This window comes from Coenobita brevimanus, chromosome 72 (assembly GCF_032717465.1).
Source record: "Coenobita brevimanus isolate Jiangsu-jjx chromosome 72, ASM3271746v2, whole genome shotgun sequence".
In the NCBI taxonomy this organism is placed as follows: Eukaryota; Metazoa; Arthropoda; class Malacostraca; order Decapoda; family Coenobitidae; genus Coenobita; species Coenobita brevimanus.
Genome location: NC_137025.1, coordinates 32224547 through 32247465, shown reverse-complemented (window position 1 = coordinate 32247465; position 22919 = coordinate 32224547). Strand labels below are relative to the sequence as shown.

General features: G+C 41.3%; 1 non-coding gene and 1 pseudogene across 1 annotated transcript; one reads left to right on the top strand and one right to left on the bottom strand.

Annotated features, from left to right (window-relative positions):
- Positions 1 to 13643: 13643 nt before the first annotated feature.
- LOC145407290 (5S ribosomal RNA) lies at positions 13644 to 13763 on the bottom strand (annotated as a pseudogene).
- Positions 13764 to 18676: 4913 nt separating this feature from the next.
- Positions 18677 to 18795, top strand: LOC145407333 (5S ribosomal RNA). Its single transcript, XR_013898694.1, has one exon. It is a non-coding gene; the product is annotated as a 5S ribosomal RNA (ribosomal RNA).
- Positions 18796 to 22919: the final 4124 nt, after the last annotated feature.

Below are 22919 nucleotides of genomic sequence, written 5' to 3'. Positions count from 1 at the left end.
GTCGGGCAGTGACGGCGAGTAGCTGACGTGCACTACAGACAGTGTCGTCGATCTCCAACACGGTGGTCTAGTTATACTAAAACAGCAGAACACATAATATTTATTGGTGCTAGCGGTGGCATGATATTTAGTGCTAGCCGTGTACCGATACATTAAATTGGTGCTAGCGGTGGCACGATATTTAGTGCTAGCCGTGTACCGATACATTAAATTGGTGCTCAGTGCTGGGATACGATACGTGCTAAAGGGATTTATGCTGTGAACCAGTAACCCTTGCAATCGCTTGTTCCTGAAGGTGAAACAGAAAATCTTACTCTACTGTTGTAAGGGGACTAATTACCAGTGAGTTAAGTGGAGCAGATAAACTGGAGTGGTGCATATTAATTCCTCCCATTATTCTGCCAGTGCGAGATTCCTATCTTAAGCACAAACTGGCAGTTATCTCGCCCTGTGGTGTGCGAGATATCTCCATCTTCAAATGCAAACTGGCAAGAATCTCGCTCTCGTGTGCGAGAGGCGAGATAAGGAGAGTTCAAGCCAGTGCGGTGAGGAGTGGGTCAACTAGCGACTTCTAGCAACTCCAGAGGCACGGACGGCCGAAGCGAGCCGAGGGGGAGCCGAGAGCGGCCGAGAGGTGCCACGATTGTGTGTGGTGCGTCTGTGGCATCTGCCTGGCGTGGTGCAGGGCGAACCAGTCTCTTGCTAACTCCCACAGCGAGCGGGCTGCTGCGTATGGTTGGAGGAGTCTGGTGGAGTGTGGAACGTGGAATGTGGAACATCATCCTGGACTTTCATATCTAGGTAGTGTCCATGCATTAGTAATCCACACACACACACACACACACACACTTGAATCAACACACGTTAGTTAGTTGATGAGTGGAAATAAAGGTTTCTCAGAATTCCCTTGAAATAAATATACTTTCTGTATTTTATATGTGTCCTGTTCTGTCACTTACCATAACTATCCTTTTTTTATGTCAGTTTATCTTCCTGTAACTGGGAGGGGAATATTACTGACAAGGTTGGATGGATACAGTGAAAAAGTGGGGACGTAGAATTAGGGGAAAAAGAAATCAGGCAATCCCACTAGACTCAGAATTTTATGAGTGGGTTGAAACATCAAATAAAGGTGCTCAGACATATAAAATGAGTGAAGGACATATTGAGGATCAAGGTGATGAGGATATTTCTGAAGGACAGGATGAGGATTTGAACGTTTTGCATTTGCGTTCTGGTCATACTTATTCAACAGTCCCAGAGCAATCAGTTAGATCCAAAATGGCCACTAGTCTTGCTAATGAGGGTAATCCTAGTGAGGAGACTGTGGAAGTTGAGACAACAACAGAACCTTTGGTCACTCAGGATATGCAAAATCCAGTCATTAGTGATAGTATTACAACCACTCACATACCTGTGTATACTTCTGATGTTTTCAGTACACTACAAGGTTTTGGACAGAATTTATTTTCTGTTCCTTATTCAAATGCAAGGGGCATGAATACTAATATTGGCATGCAAACCCAGAATCCTAATCAATGGGGCATGAATACTAATATTGGCATGCAAACCCAGGGCCCTTATCCAAATACCTGGGGCATGACTAACAATATGGGCGTGCAAGGTCAGACTAACCCTCCTCCTTTGTGGCAGATACTTGTACCTAATCTGGCTACTGATATAGCACAGCAGCATCCTAACTGTACTGAAAGTCAGGCTTTGGCGAGGGCAGGCATATGCTATGCAGAAGCTAGCAAAGCCTTGGAAACTTCGGGCTGGAGAGATACAGCTACTAGTTCTCCACAGCAAAGGACCAAGGCTGTTAAGCCAGAGGTGAAAAGATGGTATGTCATACATGGGCCTTGTCCTCATGAAACGGACTGTTGCCCCTTTGTCATTGAAAAGAGGAAGAAACTAGGGAACCCAGCTAGTTCGGGGGAAGCTCAGGGCCGCGCGCAGAAGTAATTAAAATAGTACAATCCACCGATGCGTGTGTGGCAGCTATTACTAAGGTGGACTTATTATCTATTCCTTGGATCATAGGAAAAGGCCAAGTGTCCCTGATCGTAGATACAGGGGCATGTACAAACATTATTTCTAGTAAAGCGTTGGAAAGACTTAAAAGTGAAATGCCTCTAACAAACTGGACATTATCAGCACCTGATGTAATGTTGACAGGTGTGACAGGGAGTAGAATTAAGATTGTAAGCCAGGTGCCGTTGACATTGAGGGCAGATAAACGATCTCCTGTGTTACATGCTACGTTTTATGTGGTTGAGGATTTTCCTCTGCCAGCTGATGGGCTGTTAGGCTTTGAAACCATGGAGGAGTATGATATAGTAATACACCCTCAAAGACATTCCATTTCCTTTAATGGGAAAGAGTTTGTAGGCCTTAATCCCTCAGCAACACGAACTGGAACTGGCATCCAATCAGGAGCCGTCCAACCAGTTGTGACCCCGACAAGTGAAGCGTCAAGGGAGTCTCCGGATGCACACGAAGCGGAGGGTATGGACTGGAAGAAAGTCAGGGCTATAGTGAGTGGTAATCACCACTTACCCAGTCAAACTGTTGGTGGGAACTGATGTAGCATGCTTAACTGAGACTGTAAAACATAAGGCATTGTCGCTGGAATCGACTCTGACTAGCGTTGGCCAAGACCAGAAGACGCCCCTCTTCATCGCAAATATGAGTGGTGGCGCAGTTAAGCTCAGAGATGGTTGTTATATAGGCGACTTGATGTGCTATGGTGCCCCCATAAAGGAAGTCGACGACGTGCCAGTGATCTCTCCTGTAGTTACATCTCAAGCAAGGACTCAGTCAGAACCCGTTCGTCTGGCTAAGGAAAATCAGCTGGAGCAATATGTGAAGGTCACGGATAATGTAGACCATAAAACACGACTCCTAGCCCTCCTTAGAGAATTTTCCGACGTAGTAGCACTTCCAGGAGAAGCGCTGGGTAGGACGGATAGGGTGAAGCATCATATTGGTTTGTGGCCTGGTACAAATCCAGTTTATGTGCCCGCATACCGTCTACCGCACAGCCAAAGGGAAGCAGTGGATGAGGAAGTTGAAAGGATGTTTCGTGATGAAGTTATCCAGCCTTCCTCCTCGCCTTGGAATGCACCACTCTTTCTAGTGCCTAAGAAGGACGGTGGTGTGAGACCCATTGTGGATTTTCGGCAAGTGAACAAGGTAACAGTACCGGATCGTTACCCGATTCCGCATCTGCGAGACTTACTTCAATCATTAGGTAAGGGCAATACTGTGTTTACTTGTCTGGATCTAGCATCAGGGTATTGGCAGGTGGAGCTGACCAAAGAGTCGCGTCTCATTACTGCTTTTAGCACTCACCGTGGGCACTTTGAATTTCTCTGGATGCCTTTTGGACTGAGTAATGCTCCTTTAACATTTCAGCGGATGATAAACCAATTGTTTGGCGAGATGTTAGGGCAAGACGTCTTAGCGTATCTAGATGACCTAACCATCGTGAGTAACAATGTTAACAGTGATTTTAACAAGTTAAAACGAGTGATGGAAACCTTGAGATCCGCAGGTCTGAAAATTAAGCTAAGTGTGAATTTCTGAAATCCAGTATTAGATTTTTAGGACACCTAGTTGATGGTAATGGCATCAAGACTGTGCCAGACAAGGTAAGGCCAATGTTAAATTTTCCTACACCACAGAACAAGGATCAGATAAGATCGTTCCTAGGCCTCACTGGCTTTTATAGGAGTTTTGTTCACAGGTATGCCATCATAGCATCACCTTTAACAACGCTACTTAAGAAGGACGCTGCATGGAAATGGGGACCCTCGGAAGAGAAAAGCTTCACCGAGCTCAAACAAGCCATGTCAGAAACACCCGTATTAGCGTTTCCTGATTATACTCAACCTTTCTATCTGTGCACGGACGCCTCAGGTCTGGGTCTGGGAGCGGTGTTACAGCAGAAGGATGAGCAAGGTAAGACACATACCATAGCGTATGCTAGTAGGGCACTAAGACCCCCAGAGAAGAACTATTCGACGACACATTTGGAGACATTAGCAGTCGTGTGGGCGTTAGGACATATCCGGGATATTATCTTTGGCTACCAGATAATTGTTTTAACTGACCATGCACCCATACGCGACTTGTTTAAAGGAAAAAACTTGCACGGTAAGGTTGCGCGTTGGTTTGGCAAGGTAATGGAGTTTAATCCAGAGGTCAGATATTTACCAGGCCGTCAAAATGTTGTAGCCGACGCGTTGAGTAGAAACATTGCTGCTACCATAGCTGAGGATGTTGCTCTTGCTGAGTATTCCTCAGACACGGTAAAAGCGGAACAACGTGATGATGCGATGTGGTCTCAAGTCATCTATGCCTTGGAGTCTGGCGACGAGACTTGTCTACCTGAACTCCCAGTACCAATGACTCACTTCCATCTTCAACAGGGTCTTTTGTATAAGCAACCCCCAGGGAAGGACACTGCATATCAGTTGGTTGTTCCTGCTACCTTACAGCACGCCGTGCTACAGTTAGTTCATGACGTACCTCAAGCGGGTCATCCCGGTCGCGATAGATGCATACGTGAGGTGAGAAAGAAATACTATTGGCCGACCATGAGGAAGGACATAGAAGCCCACGTCAGTCAATGCGTCAAATGCGCGGAAATACGAGGAATGACAGGACTTCCGACTCCCATCTTAGAGTATCCTCTACCGGACAGACCCTGGGATACAGTCTCCATTGATCTCTTAGCATTGCCGAGAAGTCGTCAAGGTTCAAGTTATGTACTGGTGGCAGCGGACCATTTCTCACGATTCACTGTTTTAGCACCTTTACAGACGAAAACTTCAGAGGAGGTGCCGCACGCTTTTGTGACTTCAGTGATTTGTCCATACTCTACACCCAAGGTATTGCTCAGCGATAATGGCAGTGAATTTCGTAACCAGGTGTTACAAGAAATCTGTCATATGTATGGAGTAAAGCAAGTTTTTGTAACGCCTTACAGTCCTAAGAGCAATGGCCTGGTGGAGAGAACAAACAGGAAGATACTGGAAGTCTTGAGACCAGTAATAACCTCAAATCAAGAGGATAACTGGGAAGACTGGTTACCACATGTAGCGGCGACCATCAACTCCTCAGAAAATTCATCAACTGGGAAGTCTCCTCATTATATCCTTTATGGAGAAGAGAAAGTGTTACCCTATGATTTGTTAGCTGGACCTCCTACTCCAGTATACAACGAAGAAGACTACGCAAAGGTACAGTTGTTGAAATTCCAACATATACACAGTGAAGTACGGAAAAGATTAAAAGCCTCAAGAGCGGAGATGATGGCGAAACAACACAAAAGTAGTCAAGAAAAGACGTTACAGGCAGGCCAGAAGGTCATGATCCACAACCCTGAGAGAATTTCCAAGCTCAGACCTAAGTTCCGCGGACCATATACCGTTGTGGAACGAGTACGTGGAAATACTTATAGAATAAAGGATGAAGCTAATGGAACTCAGGAGGTAGTACATGCTGATAGGATCAAACTAGTAAGTCAAGAGCTAGGCCTAACTAACCCTGCGTCTGATGTGTTGTCCCCTCTGTCTTTGTCGCAGTCTATGTCGTCGTCCGTACCTAACCAAGAGTATCACAGCAAGCTACGATCCCACAACAAGAGTGATTAAGGGAGTATCTTCTCTTGCAGAAAAAAAATGTGGCTGTGGCTCATACTCCTCGTGCGTTGCTTGGGGTGGACCTATGGAAAGACGTCGGACACGGACACGACCGCGTTAATGCCAGGAGCACTGAAGAGCCCACTTGGAGAAGTCGTAATAGTGGAAGATGCAGTATGCATCTACTATCCAATGGAAGGCTATCTCCAAACGCCAGATATTGTCAAGGAGGTCTCCAAGGGCTTGTCGAATCTCAGACAGCAACTGTTGGAAGTGGGAAAGATGTTTAATCGAAACCCACGATTGACGAACTCTGACACTGAAGCTTTGGAACGAACCTTGCATGGAATTGTTGAGCTTCAGACTAGGCATATAGACAGGCTCACCGACAGGCTCACTAACTTGCATGTTGCTTTACCTTACGTACACTCTGATCTTTCCAAGCATGTCCATGCACGTACTAAGAGAGGACTTGTGGATTTTCTAGAAATCCTGTCTCAACAACTCTTTGGTACGGCATTAGATAAGGATGTAGTGCAATTGGGTAGACAGATGCATGACTTGACACTGGCCGCTAAAGCCAATAATAGATTAATCATGCATGTGTATAAACAGTTAGATGAGTTCACTAACAAAGCTAACGAGATAATTAGGACTACCAACCATCTAGTAGAGCTTGTGAACAACATCCAAATTAACCTACCAACCCTAGTTAACTTGGTGTTATTCGCTGAGTACTTACATGCTCTCGACGAGTCAACCACTGCTTTGGAGAAGCATGCACCCAATATGGTGGACGGCTGAATCGATGCAAGTTTGAACAGGGTTAATGCTTTATTGCTGCCTACTAATATACTAACAAATGCACTTGATATAGCTATGTGGAAGCATGGACTTATGCCACTCTTTGATCTGAGTCAACTGGAATATTATTACCCATTGTTAGAGGCCCAGTTGACCCATGAAGGCATCCTGATATTGGTACCTATGAGGAATGCTGTAACATACCAGGCATGGCGGTTCATTTCCTTCCCTTTTGCTACTGCTAATAATACACTTGTTGTTATTGAAGAGGGTCCAGAGGTGCTAGTTGTCTCAGATGACAAGAAATATGTAGCAGAAACGACTGTGGATGAATTTGAGAAGTGTAAGGCCTCATTTCTTGATCTCCATGTATGTCCTGCTTTCCATTTTGTCTTCGTACCATTAAAGGTAGAGGAGTGTAAGAGGGCCTTGTTGGACACAAATACTTCCTCTGCTCTGCAACGTTGCACCTTCCAACCCATTCAGTTGAAGTCAGTTTTCCATGCTCATATTCATGTGAAACAGTACGTTTACTTTCCTTAGACAGAGGATGTAACTGTGATTTGTGCCTCACAGAATCAATTCCTTACAGTAAAGGGGTACTATATTGCACCTGATTTTTGTGAGTTACACAGTAAAGAGATAGCAGTTCTGCCTAGCAAGCATCATCTAGCTTTGACAGTGAACTTCTCATCCCAGTTACGACCCTTTTTACCTTCATTCAATGTTACTTCCTTGAATGTGAACAGGCTGTCTCATGTATTAAAGGAGCTTACCTTCCTCTCCCACCTGAACAGGACTGATTTAGAGCCTTATGTACTGTCCTATCTTCCTTCATACCTTTCTCCTTCCTATTTTGGTCCTGGCATTGGTCTTCTTCTTATTGTGGTCTTGTCCTGTGTTTGTGGTTTAGGCTACTATTTAAGGCGCCAATTAAGGAACCCACTGATACCACGTGTCCGTACTCGAGGATTGCAAGTGGATGTTCCTGAATAGTTAGCTACCCTACACTCTGGTTAGGCTACACGGTAGTTAGGACAACAATGTCGACGAGGACGTCAATGGTGTGGCCGAGCGATGTTCTGGTGTCAACATCTTTTTCAATATGAAGTTGTAGTATCACACATTTTACATAATAATTTTTAAAGCTGTTTAGTCATAATTAACAGCGTGTAATGAAGTGTGAATGATGAACAACCAAATATCATTTCGCTGTTAGCTGTGGTATAGAAGAAGGTGGATGGCAGACCACAAGTGCCACCCTGTTTCAATTATAAAAAGAAGGTTAGGAGAAATGAAAAGAAATCTGAATAGTTCGTAAGTGTAAACTCCTGGGGAACCATTTACTATGTTGGTATATGTGAATGTACTTAATACCATTTTATAGAGGTGTATAATGTGCTAGTAGAGTTGTCATTTATCTCTACTTTTTGCATAAGCCCAGAGTATATGTAAATGCTCGGCACCTCACTTTTTAGCTGACCTCAGCACCGCGCCCTAGTCGGCTTGGTGAGTGTACAGCGTCAGAAGCCGTTTTATAGTTACAAAAGGAGGTGGTATCGCTCTTACATATCTCTCGGGTCGCAGTTATATTATTCTGTACCCAATAAAGAGAGATTTAATCTGCTCATTTCTGTCAACTTACGCTACCACTTAATAACAGACCAGCTTCCACCTTCTCGTGGCAGAGGACCTTTGGTGGGAAGTGTCGGGCAGTGACGGCGAGTAGCTGACATGTACTACAGACAGTGTCGTCGATCTCCAACACGGTGGTCTAGTTATACTAAAACAGCAGAACACATAATATTTATTGGTGCTAGCGGTGGCACGATATTTAGTGCTAGCTGTGTACCGATACATTAAATTGGTGCTAGCGGTGGCACGATATTTAGTGCTAGCCGTGTACCGATACAAGTGTGTCCAGGCATCTCAAAATGAATGGATCTTGAATTTGGCTCTCTCTTATATTTTGTTTTTCTCTTGGAGGGAACTGTTATTGCGGGCTCATGGCCTTTGGCTCCTTCTTCCTCGCATGAAAAAAAAACATATAAACCCACCCACCCAAACACCCACCCACCCACACGTGTATTTACTTGTGTTGGGTGTGTGAGTTTGGACTCTCCTCGTCAGTCTGCCACCCTCCATCCACTCCACATGGCCAAACCACCTCAGTGTGTTCCTCCTAACACTTCCTATCACATCCACATCCACACCACAACGCTCTTTTATACCCTCATTCGTCAGCCTGTCTCTCCATGTGACTCCACAGGCTCCTCTTAAATAACTCATTTCCACTGCTCTCACTCTTGACTTGTGTCCTTCCAACAATGTCCAAGCTTCCCTTCCATACGTTAGAGTTGGTATCACAATACTGTTATGTAGTAACTTTTTCACTTCCATTCTCACTTCCCTTTTTCTTATCACTGCTTTCAAGGAACCAGCAACCTTTCTTCCTTGTTGTACCCTTTCAAGCACCTCTCCCTCCGAACTTCCATCCATACTCATCACACTCCCCATGTACTTAATCGTACTCACATTTTCCATTTCCTTACCATCCAACCCCACTGTACATTCACTGACTTCACCTGTCTCAAAGACTATCATTTTACTCCTCCCTGCATGCACCTTTAGATTCTGATTCTTACACACACTCCCAAACTCATTCAACAAGCCTTGCAGCTCCCCATCGACTTCAACTAACAACACAGTATCATTTGCAAACAACAGTACAGAGAGTTTCCAAACACTACGCTTTCTCACTAGGGCCACTTCAACATCCACTGCCCTACCTTGTATCTCTTTTATTACTCCATCCATGTACAGATTGACCAACCATAGAGGTATGACACATCCCTGTTTCAACCCAACCTTCAAAGAGAAAAATTCACTCAGTTCACCATCCACACGCTCTGCAGCCTTAGCACCATCATACATACTCTTCACAGCATTCAACAACTTTCCATCTACTCCATATATTCTTAAAACTTTCCACAATCCTTGTCTATCCACCCTGTCATATGCTTTCTCCAAATCCATGAAAGCCGCATACAACTTCTTTCCCTTCTCTAGAAACTTTTCCACTAAAGATCTAAGAATACATATCTGATCTACAGAACCTCTTCCCTTCCTAAAGCCTCCCTGTTCTTCTCCAACTAATTCCTCTGTTATTTCCCTAACTCTTTCAATAAATATCCTACCATACACTTTTCCTATTACACTAAGAAGACAAATGCCGCTATGATTACCACACACTTCTTTTTCCCCTTTTCCTTTGTACAAGAGAATAATCATACCTGACTTCCAATCGTCCAGGACTCTACTTGCCTCCTAAGCCAATCTGCACATCTTCCACATCGATTCTACTACTCTCTCTCCTCCATGGTTCAGCATATATATATATATATATATATATATATATATATATATATATACATTCTGCCCGGAATCGTGCTAAGTCTGTTCTTCACTCTGCTAAAAATAATTTCATCCATACTAAGTGCCTCAACTCTCTATCTCGAATTCTTCCCGCTCCTTCTGGCACCTTGCGAAAAACCTTTCTAACAACCTTACCTCATCATCCTTCCCTCCTCTTTTCTACTCTGATTGCTCTGTAGCTATTTCTTCTACTGATAAAGGAGATCTCTTCACTCAAACTTTCTCCTCCAATTCTATCTTAGACGATTCCGGTGCTGTTCCTCCATCACTTCCCCCCTCTGACTTCATCATGGCTGACATTAAAATTTCTTCAGCTGATGTATTTTCTGCTGTCACAGGCCTCAATACTAATAAGGCATATGGGCCTGATGGGGTCCCTCCTGTTGTTCTCAAGAACTGTGCTTCTGTGCTTACAGCCTGCCTAAGCAAACTCTTTCGCCTTTGTCTGTCAACTTGTATCTTTCCTTCTTACTGGAAGTTTGCTCTCATTCAGCCAGTCCCAAACAAGGGTGACCATTCCCAATCCTCTAACTATCGTCCAATTGGTTTAACATCCGGTATCTTGAAAGTTTTCGAGTCTGTTCTTAATAGAAAAATTTTAAAGCATCTTTCCTATCATAACCTTCTTTCTGATCGTCAGTATGGGTTCCGTCAGGGACGCTCCACTGGCGATCTTCTCACCTACCTTTCAGACTCCTGGTCATCCTCCTTTCGGGACTTTGGCGAAAGCTTTGCCATTGCACTTGACATCTCTAAGGCTTTCGATCGAGTCTGGCATAAATCTTTAATTTCCAAACTGCCCTCTTACGGTTTCTATCCTTCTATCTGTGCCTTCATCTCTAGTTTCCTTTCTGCTCGTTCTATAGCCGCTGTTGTAGACAGCCATCGTTCTTATCCTAGATCTATTAACAGTGGTGTTCCTCAAAGCTCTGTTCTATCACCAACTCTCTTCCTTTTATTCATCAATGACCTTCTAAGCTGTACATCTAACCCTATCCACTCATACGCTGATGACTCCACCCTTCACCTTTCCATTCGATTCCCGCAACGTCCATCTCAGCAGTTACTTCAACAAACAAGGGATGAGGCTATGGCACACCTAATGTCTGACTTGGCTCGTATCTCTAACTGGGGTAAAAATAATCTGGTTGTTTTTAATGCATCAAAGACTCAGTTTTTGCACCTATCAACCCGACAAAATCTTCCACTAATGTTTAATAATATTCAGGTTAATCCTGCATCATCCTTGAACATGCTTGTAGTTTCATTTACTCGGGAATTATCTTGAAAAGATCATATTACATCTCCAGTAAAATCTGCTTCCAAGAGATTAGGTGTGCTAAGCTGACTCCGTTCCTTCTTTACCCCTGCACAATTGTTGACTCTATACAGGGCTTTTATCCGCCCCTGTGTAGAGTACAACTCTCATGTGTGGGGAGGCTCCTCACATACAGCTCTTCTCAATAGGGTGGAGTCAAAGGCTTTTTGCCTCATTAACTCTCCTCCTCTTATGGACTCCCTTCAACCTTTGTCTCTTCGCCGCACTGTTGCATCTTTATCTCTTTTCTATCGCTACTTCAGTGGTCACTGCTCCTCTGAACTGTCTGCATGCATTCCTCCATCCCTACGACGGGCGCGTAGCACCCGTCTATCAGCAAACTCTCATCCTTTTTCTGTCCAACTCTCTAATGCAAGAGTTAACTGTTACTCCCAGTCCTTCATTTAAGGAACAGGTCAACTCTGGAACTGTCTCCCTCTGTCTGTATTTCCTGCTGTCTATGATCTCCAGTCTTTCAAACGCAGTGTGTCCAGGCATCTGGAAATAATCGGATCTTGAATTTGGCTCTCTCTTGTATTTTGTTTTTCTCTTGGAAGGAACAGTTTTGTGGGCTCGTTGCTTTTGGCTCTTTCTGCCTGACATATATATATATATATATATATATATATATATATATATATATATATATATATAGAGAGAGAGAGAGAGAGAGAGAGAGAGAGAGAGAGAGAGAGAGAGAGAAAATATATGGCAATTAACCTAACCCATGCTTATTCACTGTATAAACTGAATGTATGGGTATTGTGTGTGTGTGTGTGTGTGTGTGTACACATAAGCACACACCAGTGTTGCCAATTTAGCGGTTTTCCCGCTAAATCTGGAGGTTTGGTTTGTAATCTAGCTGGTATAATATTGATTTAGCGACTAGCGGAAAATCTAGCGGGATTGCATACTCATCTAACGGTTTCCTAGGGGAATAGGAAGGATATATTTGTCATGCAGTCTGACAAATTAAACCAGTAAAATTAATTAACTTGTAATCAGTCTGCCTCCCACTCGTAAGCATGTATGTATGTTACACTACTGCCTACGTTCATTTCACTTTTATTGGTTCATGTTGACGTCCGCTTCCTGTCAGTTCGGTCATACTGCGTCGGCGAGTCGGTTACTGTCCCAGGCGAGTCAGTTTACAGATTGTGACGGATGTACTGTTGCTTTCAGTACTCCAAGAACACATCGTCATTTATCGAGGTCTGGAAATCTCATGTATTCTCTTTCTAATGCATTGATGACCAAGTTCAGCAGAGATAATACGTACTCTCCATGTTTAATTTTCCCATAGAATTGGAATACCATGTTTGTAACCAGATCTCGATACTGACTAATGTTTCCGAGGAATTATGAAGGCAATAGTACTTTTTAGTGATTTTTTTTTTTCTTGCTGTAATCAAGTTAATTATAATCGAATTATGAAACATTTAACTCTTGATTCTCAAACTATGTGAATTATCGTTTTCTTAGTATGCTTTTTACAATAGACAACATTTTAAAATCTAGCGGGTTTTTGCCCAAATCTAGCATTTTGGGGGGTCCAGCCTAGCGGGTTTTGAAATTCGGAGTTGGCAACACACACACACACACACACACACACACAGTCATCGGGCATGTTTGTGTGCTGGGGGAGGGGGAGGCTTAGGCTGAAGGCCTTTTGAGCATTTGGAGTGACGACACACAGAGAAAATCGGTTACAGTCTCAGATTTTATTTATACAATGATATATTAAATTACTTTTTATTTGCAGATTTCATTTGTTCATGCTCATGCACTCTGAATTCCCTTTCATTTTCTAGGAAACAAATGCCAGCGTTGCGGAAAGGAATACTCCTACAACGATGAGGCCACACGATGCTTGCTTGGCCACATTGTCAGGGAGTGAATACGATGAGGGCAGTCCTTCTGTACTAGGTGCTGGGTAAACTACCACAGGTATAATTTGTACTATTTGGCCTTCCTAACGTTTTCTCAATTTCCTGCAGACAACAGCGGGGTATCCTATGGAGGGAGGGAGGGATTATCACCATTTCTTTATAAATGATGACCTCCATAACTGAAGAAATTCTTTGACTTTCTGTAAAAGTTGCTCACCTTATTTAATAAATATCACTTTAAGAAATACCTATATTCTCTGATGCAGTACCGTTCTTTTCCAGGAACCGAATCACTAACGTGTAGTCTGTGCCATAAAACGTACGCACTAAGAGGGAGGCACCTTTTTGTTTGGCTCGCCACCTTGCCCAGGAAGAGAACATACGGGCAGACCAATTAGCCAGCGTGTAAAAAACAGGTGTGTTTCATCATTCATTCATTGCCAGACGCCATGTATCCCAAACGGGGTGGCCAAGGGCTTAGCGTTAATTGTTTTACAGGGAGGGGCACTAATCCTCCACCAACCCCACTTGACACGTAGGAGAACGTTATGCCAACAGCATCTGGTGTTCCCAGGCGGTCACCCATCCAAGTACTAACCAGACCCAACGTTGCTTAACTTCGCTGATCGGACGGGAAGCGGTGTACTCAACGTGGTGTATTGCGTCATATAAATAATCCAGTCAGTCCTCATTTATTCCAGACTGAAAATTTATGTATTGTATTCATTGTCATGATATTTGTTTTGGAAAAATGGACACTGGCCGCTTGGTAGTATTGAATAAATATGCAGGTACTTTAAAGTTGCTCTGGCACATCCAACATTTTGTTGGCTCCGGTAAAACCTATAACGAACTGGGGTTTGAGAAGAATAATTAGTGGACATGGTAGTTATATCACCTATTATTGGATGATACCAATAACACTTTCAGAATCTGTTGCAGCTGCGGAAAACCTTGGTGTATTTTAATGCAGCAGAACTCTGCATTATGTTCATTTCTAGTCATTCAGGAATTTAGTATTTTCCCTCTAGATATTTATTATTATTATTTCTTTTTCTCTGATTTATTCCTGTGACTTCGTCCTGTGGTGGTATTATGAATACCGTGATGCGGAGTTCCCACTGCACTGAGGTCCTCGTCTCTGTCATCAGGGACAATTACCACAGACTTAGTGGTAAACTGGAAAAAAAATGCCGCTGTGTGGATAGACATTTGCCATCAAATGCAGGTGGAGGTATGTTATTTTTTGTTTTGTGATGTTACATCTGCTGTAACTGGACTGTTATGGCCATGTTTTCATGCACTACAATGGTATTCTAGGATAATGCCTGATATTTTCTCTACCATGTAGGGCAGGGGTTCTCAACCTGGGGTACGCGTACCCCCAGGGGTACGTGAGAGGAATTTTGGGGGTACGTGACAGGTTTCTCAAAATACTTCGGTTTTGAATAACTGCAAACCTCTTTGTAGAAAGTGGCCTACATGTGCTAGGCTAGATGTGTCCTCCACTAGAACCAGGATACTAAGTGACAACGTTAACAAGGAAACTCTTGGAGTTATGTCATTTGAGAGAAAGCTCTCTTGGACTACACTTGCCACACAACCTTGCAAACTCATAATACAGTAGTCACCCTTGCTCGTTTTCTATCGATCACGTCTCTCCTCACGCGTACCGAACAGGTACCAAAGTGAGACGCACTGTTCGCCTCTCATTGTCACCCACTCACCACTCTTCCCTCACTACTCTCACCCTCAGGTTTCCAGTGTATTTGTAGTCTGATTTTTTTTCCTCGTTTAAGTTGTCAGGGATACATGGCGTCTGGCAATGAATGAATGAAGTTGTCAGAGATTTTGCTTGCGGCTACGAAGTCATGTGCCTACATTACAGCCATAATAACTGGTAATGGTTTCCTTCTACATACCGCTGTGAGCAGGGATTCTCAGCACTGTGATTGATTAAAAACAAGTTACGTTCACGTCTTGCAGTCAAAGACGACATAAGAGTGGCTCTTTCAAAGACTGTGCCGAGGATTGACTTGCTGGTAGCAAAGAAACAGGCCCAACCATCTCACTCAGTTAGTATATACTTGTATTTTAATGCAGTCACACACACTGACTTCCCTATGAGTAAGTAACTAGTTACTAATAACTAGTTGCGAGGCTTAACAATCAGCATTAGTTCGCAGTCAGTGGAACACAAAGCCTTCTTAATTCTATTTTGTTACTTTTTTTTTTTTTTAATGCTAGTGACGCTAGTCACGCACACAGTAATTTCCCCATGAGTAACTAGTTATAAGCTGTATATAACACCACTACCTCACAGTCACAGTTATTGGAAAAATGTGTCTGATTTAGTTTTGTTTTATTATTATTTTTATGCTATTCACACACACAGTGACTTACCTATCACTATTACTAGTTACAAGTTGCAACTAGCTGCAAGCAGCACTAGTTCACTGTCACAATGATCGAAAACTGTCTGCTATAGTTCTGTTTTAGTAAATGTATTGCATGCTAGCAGCCAGTCACATAGTGTTTCTCTATGACAGTAACTAGTTCCTATCAACACTACCTCATAGTGACATACATTAATTGAAAAGTTTGTCTGCTCCACATATATAACACAATTTAAACTTAATAAACTAAGTCAATAAACCATGCATTTCTTTTCACCCTTCCTGATGCTGCATTGTGGGTAAGGGGTACATGAACAATACTGAAAGATTTCAAGAGGTACATAAGATTAAAATGGTTGAGAACCCCTGATGTAGGGGAACATGCTACTGTTCATATATATTTTACCCATTTTCTATTATTTTTTAAACCTTTTTTTTTTTTTTTTTACCCAGGTCTATCCTTTGCCAGTCAAAGGAAATGTGGAAGAACACAGTAACAACAATTTTGGTCAGGTACTGATATTTTTCCTCATGAGAATGGTGCATATATGGTGCTTTAGGCTGCTTTAGCTTGTGGTATGCACTGACATAATAGCTCTCTGGTGCACATTTCTATACTTTAGCTCTCTGGTGCACATTGCTATACTTTACTGCACTTTCTAAACAGTTCCAACAGTAATGGTCAGAACAATGGTCAGGTACTGATAATTATCCTAATGAGAATGCTGCATATATGGTGGTTTTGGGCTACTTTAGCTTGTGGTATACACTGACATAATGGCTCTCTGGTGCACATTGCTATACTTTAATGCACTTTCTAAACAGTAATAGGTCCAAATAACTTTTCCTTTGTTAGGACTGTAATGTGTTGGGGGATCCTTTGGCTTGTGGTGTGGACTGAAATAGTGGCTTTCTAGTGCACATTTGTATACTATACTACACTACCCATCAATCAATCAATCATTTCCTGTGACACCTCACGGGATGCATAGGGCCTCGATGAACTCACCCCACCAATATTTGTCTCTTGCCATCTCCTTCAGGTCCCACCAACACTCCTCTCCTGCTTCTTTTTTCATTGTCCTCAACCAGGTTTCCTTCGGGCTACCTCTACCTCTTCTTCCTCTAGCAGTCCACTCTTGGCACATCCTGTATTAAACTACCTTCGTTTCTGTATATGTGCCCCAGCCATTTCCAGCAAGACATTCTCACATATTCATTACCTGGTTCCACTCTCGTGATATCCCTTACTCTTGCATTTGTAACTCTGTCTTGCCACTTTACCCCAAGAATCCTTCTCAGTATTTTATTCTCAGATCCTAATACTTTCTGATCTGTTGCAATTGTACTGTACCATGACTCATGCCCATAAATTAAAATTGGTCTAACCATGGACTTGTAAATTTTCACTTTAGTATGTACCGAAAGCATATTATTATTCCAAACAGATTTCAACATTCCAACAGCTTGCCAAGCCTGTCTAATCCTCTCCTCAATTTCATTGTTTAATGATCCATTAGATGATACAATCGTTCCCAGATATTTAAAGTTTTCTACATTCTTCACCACATTATTCCCAATTACACAATCGATTTGGTTCTCCAGGTTCATATTAATAATTTCAGTCTTTCCGCAATTTATTACCAATTCCACTTTTTCTCCTTCCTCCACCAGACAATCAAGCACCCTCTGCATCTCATAAATACTTCCGCAAATTCAGTACAATATCATCAGCATAGTCCAAATCCATCAGCTTCTAATTTTCTTTCCAGTTAATTCCTGCACCTGTTCTCCTTACAACCTTTTTCATAACATAATCCATAACCAAAACAAACAACAATGGCGAAAGAACTCCTTCTTGAATCACTCCTGACCTAACTTGAAATGGATCACTCAAGGAACCACCCACCATTACCTTACAAAAAGTACCTTCATGCAGGCTTCTAATAATATTTACAAACTTTTCTGGTATACCATAGAATCTCATAATTTTCAACATAGCTCCACGTGAAACACTATCAAACGCCTTTTCAAATTTCACAAAACACATACTAAGAGGCATTTTCATCTCATTAGCTTGTTGCATTAGATGCCTTACAGTAAAAATCTGATCATTACAGCCTCAACCCTTTCTAAATCGCGCTTGTTCTTCTCTTAAAATTTCATCAATTACTGGCTCTATTCTGTTCAACAAGATTTTGGAAAAGACTTTTTCAACTACAGGTGTCAAAGTTATCCCCCTGCAATTGCCACACACACTTAAATCTCCCTTTTTTGGTATTTTTATAATCACTCCATTTTTCCACTCTTCTGGAATTCCACCATTATCCCAAGCCACATTAAAAAGTTTCAAAAGCGCATTCATCAACTCGTTATTTTCCACCTTAAGCATTTCAGGGAATATTCCATCCTCTCCTGGGGCCTTAAAATTCTTTAACTCCTTTATAGATTTTGCTACCTCTTCCAAAGTTATATCCCCTGTTTCCATCTGCAAATCTCTCTCGGCTGGCAAAATGTCCTTTTCTGCTGGGATTGGTCTATTTAGAAGATTCAAAGTGCTCTTTCCGCCTTCCCTTTTTATCCAAATCTTTAGTCATCAAATTACTATTTCTATCTCGTACAGGTATTTCCTTCCTTCTCATTTCAGTTCCAGTTAACTCCTTTATGGCCTGATACGCTGCTCTTGTGCTCTGACCGTCATTTTTACTTAATTTAATTTCAGTCTCTGTTCCCTTTTCATCATATGGCCTCTTCTTATCACGTCTAACGAGTCTTTTTACTTCAGAATGTCAACTCCAGTACTTTGCTCTAAGTACTTCAACTACCTGGTCATCAACATGTTGTTCTTCACTTCTTAACTTAGTCTCTTTCCTTTTCTGAATTGCATTCCATGTTTCATCTGACATCCACTTTTTCCTTCTCGCTTTTCCCTTTTTCTTAATAGTAATCTTAGCACTCTCATGCAAAACCACCCATACCTAACAGCAATGTTGCTTTGGTCATCTTACTACAGAATGATGGTCTTCTGATACCCGGTTGTTATGTAACTCATTCCTTACTTTTAAACCCTTTTTGGTTGAGATATGCTGTTTCGATGGCTATATTCTTAACCTAAACATGAGCTTACAACAAGGTTGACAAGCATTAACAAATGCTGCATAACCTTATTATATACTGTATGTGATTGCCAACGGCCATGCCACGTTGAGTACACCGCTTCCCGTCCGATCAGCGAAGTTAAGCAACGTTGGGTCTGGTTAGTACTTGGATGGGTGACTGCCTGGGAACACCAGATGCTGTTGGCATCCCTACGTGTCAAGTGGGGTTGGTGGAGGGTTAGTGCCCCTCCCTGTAAAACAATTAACTCTAAGCCCTTGGCCATCCCGTTTGGGATACATGGCGTCTGGCAATGGATGGATGGATTTCCAAGTACATCAGTCGGGTTTTGAGGAGCATGTTGCACATAGTAACTCACATAAGTTCTCGTATTTATAGTCATGTATTTATTTATTTTTTCCTTCATTTTTGGGTGGCCACTGGCATGAGCATCTGTATAGACCTTAGTGGACTAGTTTTTAATGATGTGTACACATAGTGCATGTCATAGTTATAACCCATTATTGCCATGTAAATGGCAAAAATTATTTGGACATTCTAAGAATTTGTGTTGGATATTGTGGCATGAGATGATGTAAAAACATTTTTAACATCTTACGAAGAGGATACCGAAATATTAATATATGGTAAATATATGAAAGCCTTTTTTTCTCAACAGATGCCAGGAGTCACCACTGATCAAGTTAAAAACAAGTGGAACAACTTGAAAATACAATATCATAAATATAAGGATAAAATGAAAAAAAAAAAATGGTGAGTCACAGACAAAACATCCACTTGCTTTTGAAACAACTGACCAGATCCTTGGTGTGCGCCCATCTGCGACTCCTGCTATTAGCAAGAGCTTGGAAACATTGTGGGCACAAACGACGGTGGAACCATCTTATGCTGAAACACAGGCAGGACCATCACTGCCAGCATCTTCGCAGTCAGGACCATCACAGGCAGAACTACTACAGCCGGGAACATCACACCCAGCTCCATTGCAGCCAGGACTATCACAACCAGAACCATCAGTGCCTGGACCTTTGCATCCAGCACCATCAGTACCTGGACCATCGCAGCCAGCACCATCACCAACTGTGCCTACTGTGCAGGAGCATCCTGAAGACAGTCAGAGCCTTCATGAGGATCCGGATGAGCCAGAGCCACGAGTCTCCATGTTATTCCCGTCCGGACAAGGCAGCATGGTTATAGAAGACTAAGGCCGATGTCACATGCAATGCGTATGGCATTAATAGCACGAACAATCGGAAGAAATTCGGAGGCATAACCGGACTGTGGGGGCATTACTTCAGAGGCTGGTAGATGGCCAAGATGAATTAGTAGATGACTGTAAAAAAAGGACTGATATTTTTGAAAAATATCTTAAATAAGTTTTTCACAGCGTATTATTTTTTCTCTTCATTTTAGTATGTTCCTTTAGAAATCTGTGAAAGTAATTTATAAATTTGTTTGTTTATGTTATAAGGTTCTTGTCTTCATTCCCTAGGCTTGGTAACTAATTAAATCCCCATTAGGAGGTTGGGGTATTGACTACTTGCCCAGTATCCCCTGAATGTCAGTTCATTCAGCCCCTGTACCTGGAAAACACCAGTTCATTAACTTTACAGTTTCACTGATAGTCAGGTGATGTGTTTTTTTGTTACAAGTTAAAAATAATTTTTACTATACTGTCAACTCATTCCTCATATTATGTCCAGCTAATAAACAGTATGGTTGTACAAATTAATGTGAATTTTTTGTCTTCAGTCATGGTTTCCTTATGGTACTAGTTAAAAATGTTTACTTAACTGTAGATCAATTCCTCATGTGTAACTGGATTCTCTCCTAATCATAAACAATGATCTTACAAGGTTATTAAAACTAAATATATAAATGAATGCTCATAATTATTTAATTTTCAATGGTCCACATGGATGATAGTGTCCTTCTTTACCAGGAAAAGCCTAGGCAACAACAAGATAATCAAAATTAAACAATGGACTAATATCATCACCGTTGGACACCACATTGGAAACAATAAAAAATTATTGAGTCTATTTGAAATATTTGGATTTACTGTCACTCTATTTTTAATAACTCCTGCGATAACCATTGTATCCGTCATAACCAAAGAACGTGAATAAAGCAGAATTGTATAAAAAGATTGATACCATATATATCAATGGGAAATGGGAATACAGTAGTGTATAGTTTGAGTGTTAACATCTAATAACCCTTTAACAGCAGTTAAGGATCATACAATTAAAGAAAAATTGCTTGTATATAAATATATAATTATTATATATTAAACACACACACACAAATTTGATAATACATTAAGCACTTTACTGAAAGCAATGCTGATATGAAATTCTTTTCCTCAGAACCCTCAACATCATGTGGAAGGGCTATGTTTGCAATCGGATTTAAATTTTCTTCCACAGGAAGTGTCCCTTCCCTAAGCAAAGCAGCTTCTTCCTCAGGGAAATCCAATGCAATGTTATGGAGAACACAACAAGCTGTTATAATATTTGTTACCCTCTCAACCTCTGCATTAACAAACTTAAGCCTCCTGAATCTGCCCTTTAAGAAACCAAATGTGTTCTCAATTATTACCCTTCTCTTTGAGAGTTTGCTATTGTATCTTACTTGTTCTTGAGTCAGCCTTCCTGTATCCCTGTAAGGAACTAATAAGAATTTTTTAATGGCAAATTCTGAATTTCCTATGATGTGATAGGATGATGATGGAAAGTATGCAGGCATGTTTCTTTCAATGCCACTAAATAGGACAGAGGTAACGATAACACAATTATCATGTGCAGGGCCATGGAAACCCACATCAATGGAAGTAAATTTCTTCTTATTGTCACATGTGGCCATTAAATTAATACGATGACTGTGTTTCCACTTCACATAATCGGCCGGCATGTCCTCTGGAGCTTTTATAAAATTGTGTGACCCATCTAATACTCCAGTAACACCTGGAAAGCCTTCAATGTCATGAAATGCTCTCTCAATATTTTCTGCCGATTTGGCCATTTTATAAAGTTCCCACCAGCATCACACAATCCTGAACACAATAAAAAAATGTTGATCTTGACAAACCAAACAACTCTGCAATCTCCCGGTAAGTTGTCTGGTTACCAAGATACCAAAGAGTGACATCTAATGCCAGTCTTGCTTCAACAGGTGGATGACCTCTTCTAGCAAGTTGGTAGAGTGGGCTAACTACGCTGAATTTGTGTGTGTTCTTGGTGACCCTCTTATGTCAGAAGAAATCCAGGTCATCCTTCTCGTGCAGGAGTTCTTCAAACCCATGAAGTTTGTTGTGTTCCACTCTGGAAATGAATAAAGATTAGGCTGGTGGCATTATTATAAGAAATTGAGTTCAAACCATGTAGGGTTTGATGGAATTATGTGGCCACCTTTTTTTTTTTTTCGTCTACAGCCATCGTCTATTTTGGGTGTTGAAATTTTCAAACCTTTTTGTTTTTTTCCTCATTTGATTATTTTGAGGATTCATGTGTTGTGCAAATGAATAATAACCATAATATGACCATGACAATGTTGGCACCCTCCCCATTGTGGGGATGCTATGAATAGCAGGGAAAATGTGGCTTAAATAAGTGAATTAATGATGAAAAATAGGTGAACAGAACCCAGCCAAACCGAACAAAAGTAACCTAACCTAACCGAACCAAATCAAACCAAAGCTAACCTAACCTAACCTAACCAAAGTATGGGGGATCAAGATTGTCATGGTCTTATTATGGTTTGTCATATTCACAATCAAATAGGCCTTGTCATGGCCTTATAATGGATATTCATATGCACAATCAAATAGGCCTCAAAACACTGAAGAAAAAAAAAGTGAAAGGGAATAAAACATCAATATTGGGAAAAGGCAATAGAGGAAATATACCGTACAGCTTTCTTTATTGTTTAAGCAGAACCAAAATAAGAGTCAAAATAAAATTATCCTTATCGTTTGATCCATGTGTAATGGGGTCAACAAATGTCTACCTTGTCTGCTTTCTTACTCCTTATATATATATATATATATATATATATATATATATATATATATATATATATATATATATATATATATATATATATATATATATATATATATATATATATATATATATATATATATATATATATATATATATATATATATATATATATATATATATATATATATATATATATATATATATATAAACCCAGACCTCTCTGCTTTGAGCTTACGTGTGTAGTACCAAAATAAAACACAATTAAACTCTTTGTGGAACGAAATTCTGTCTAGTCAAATTTCTTTTCA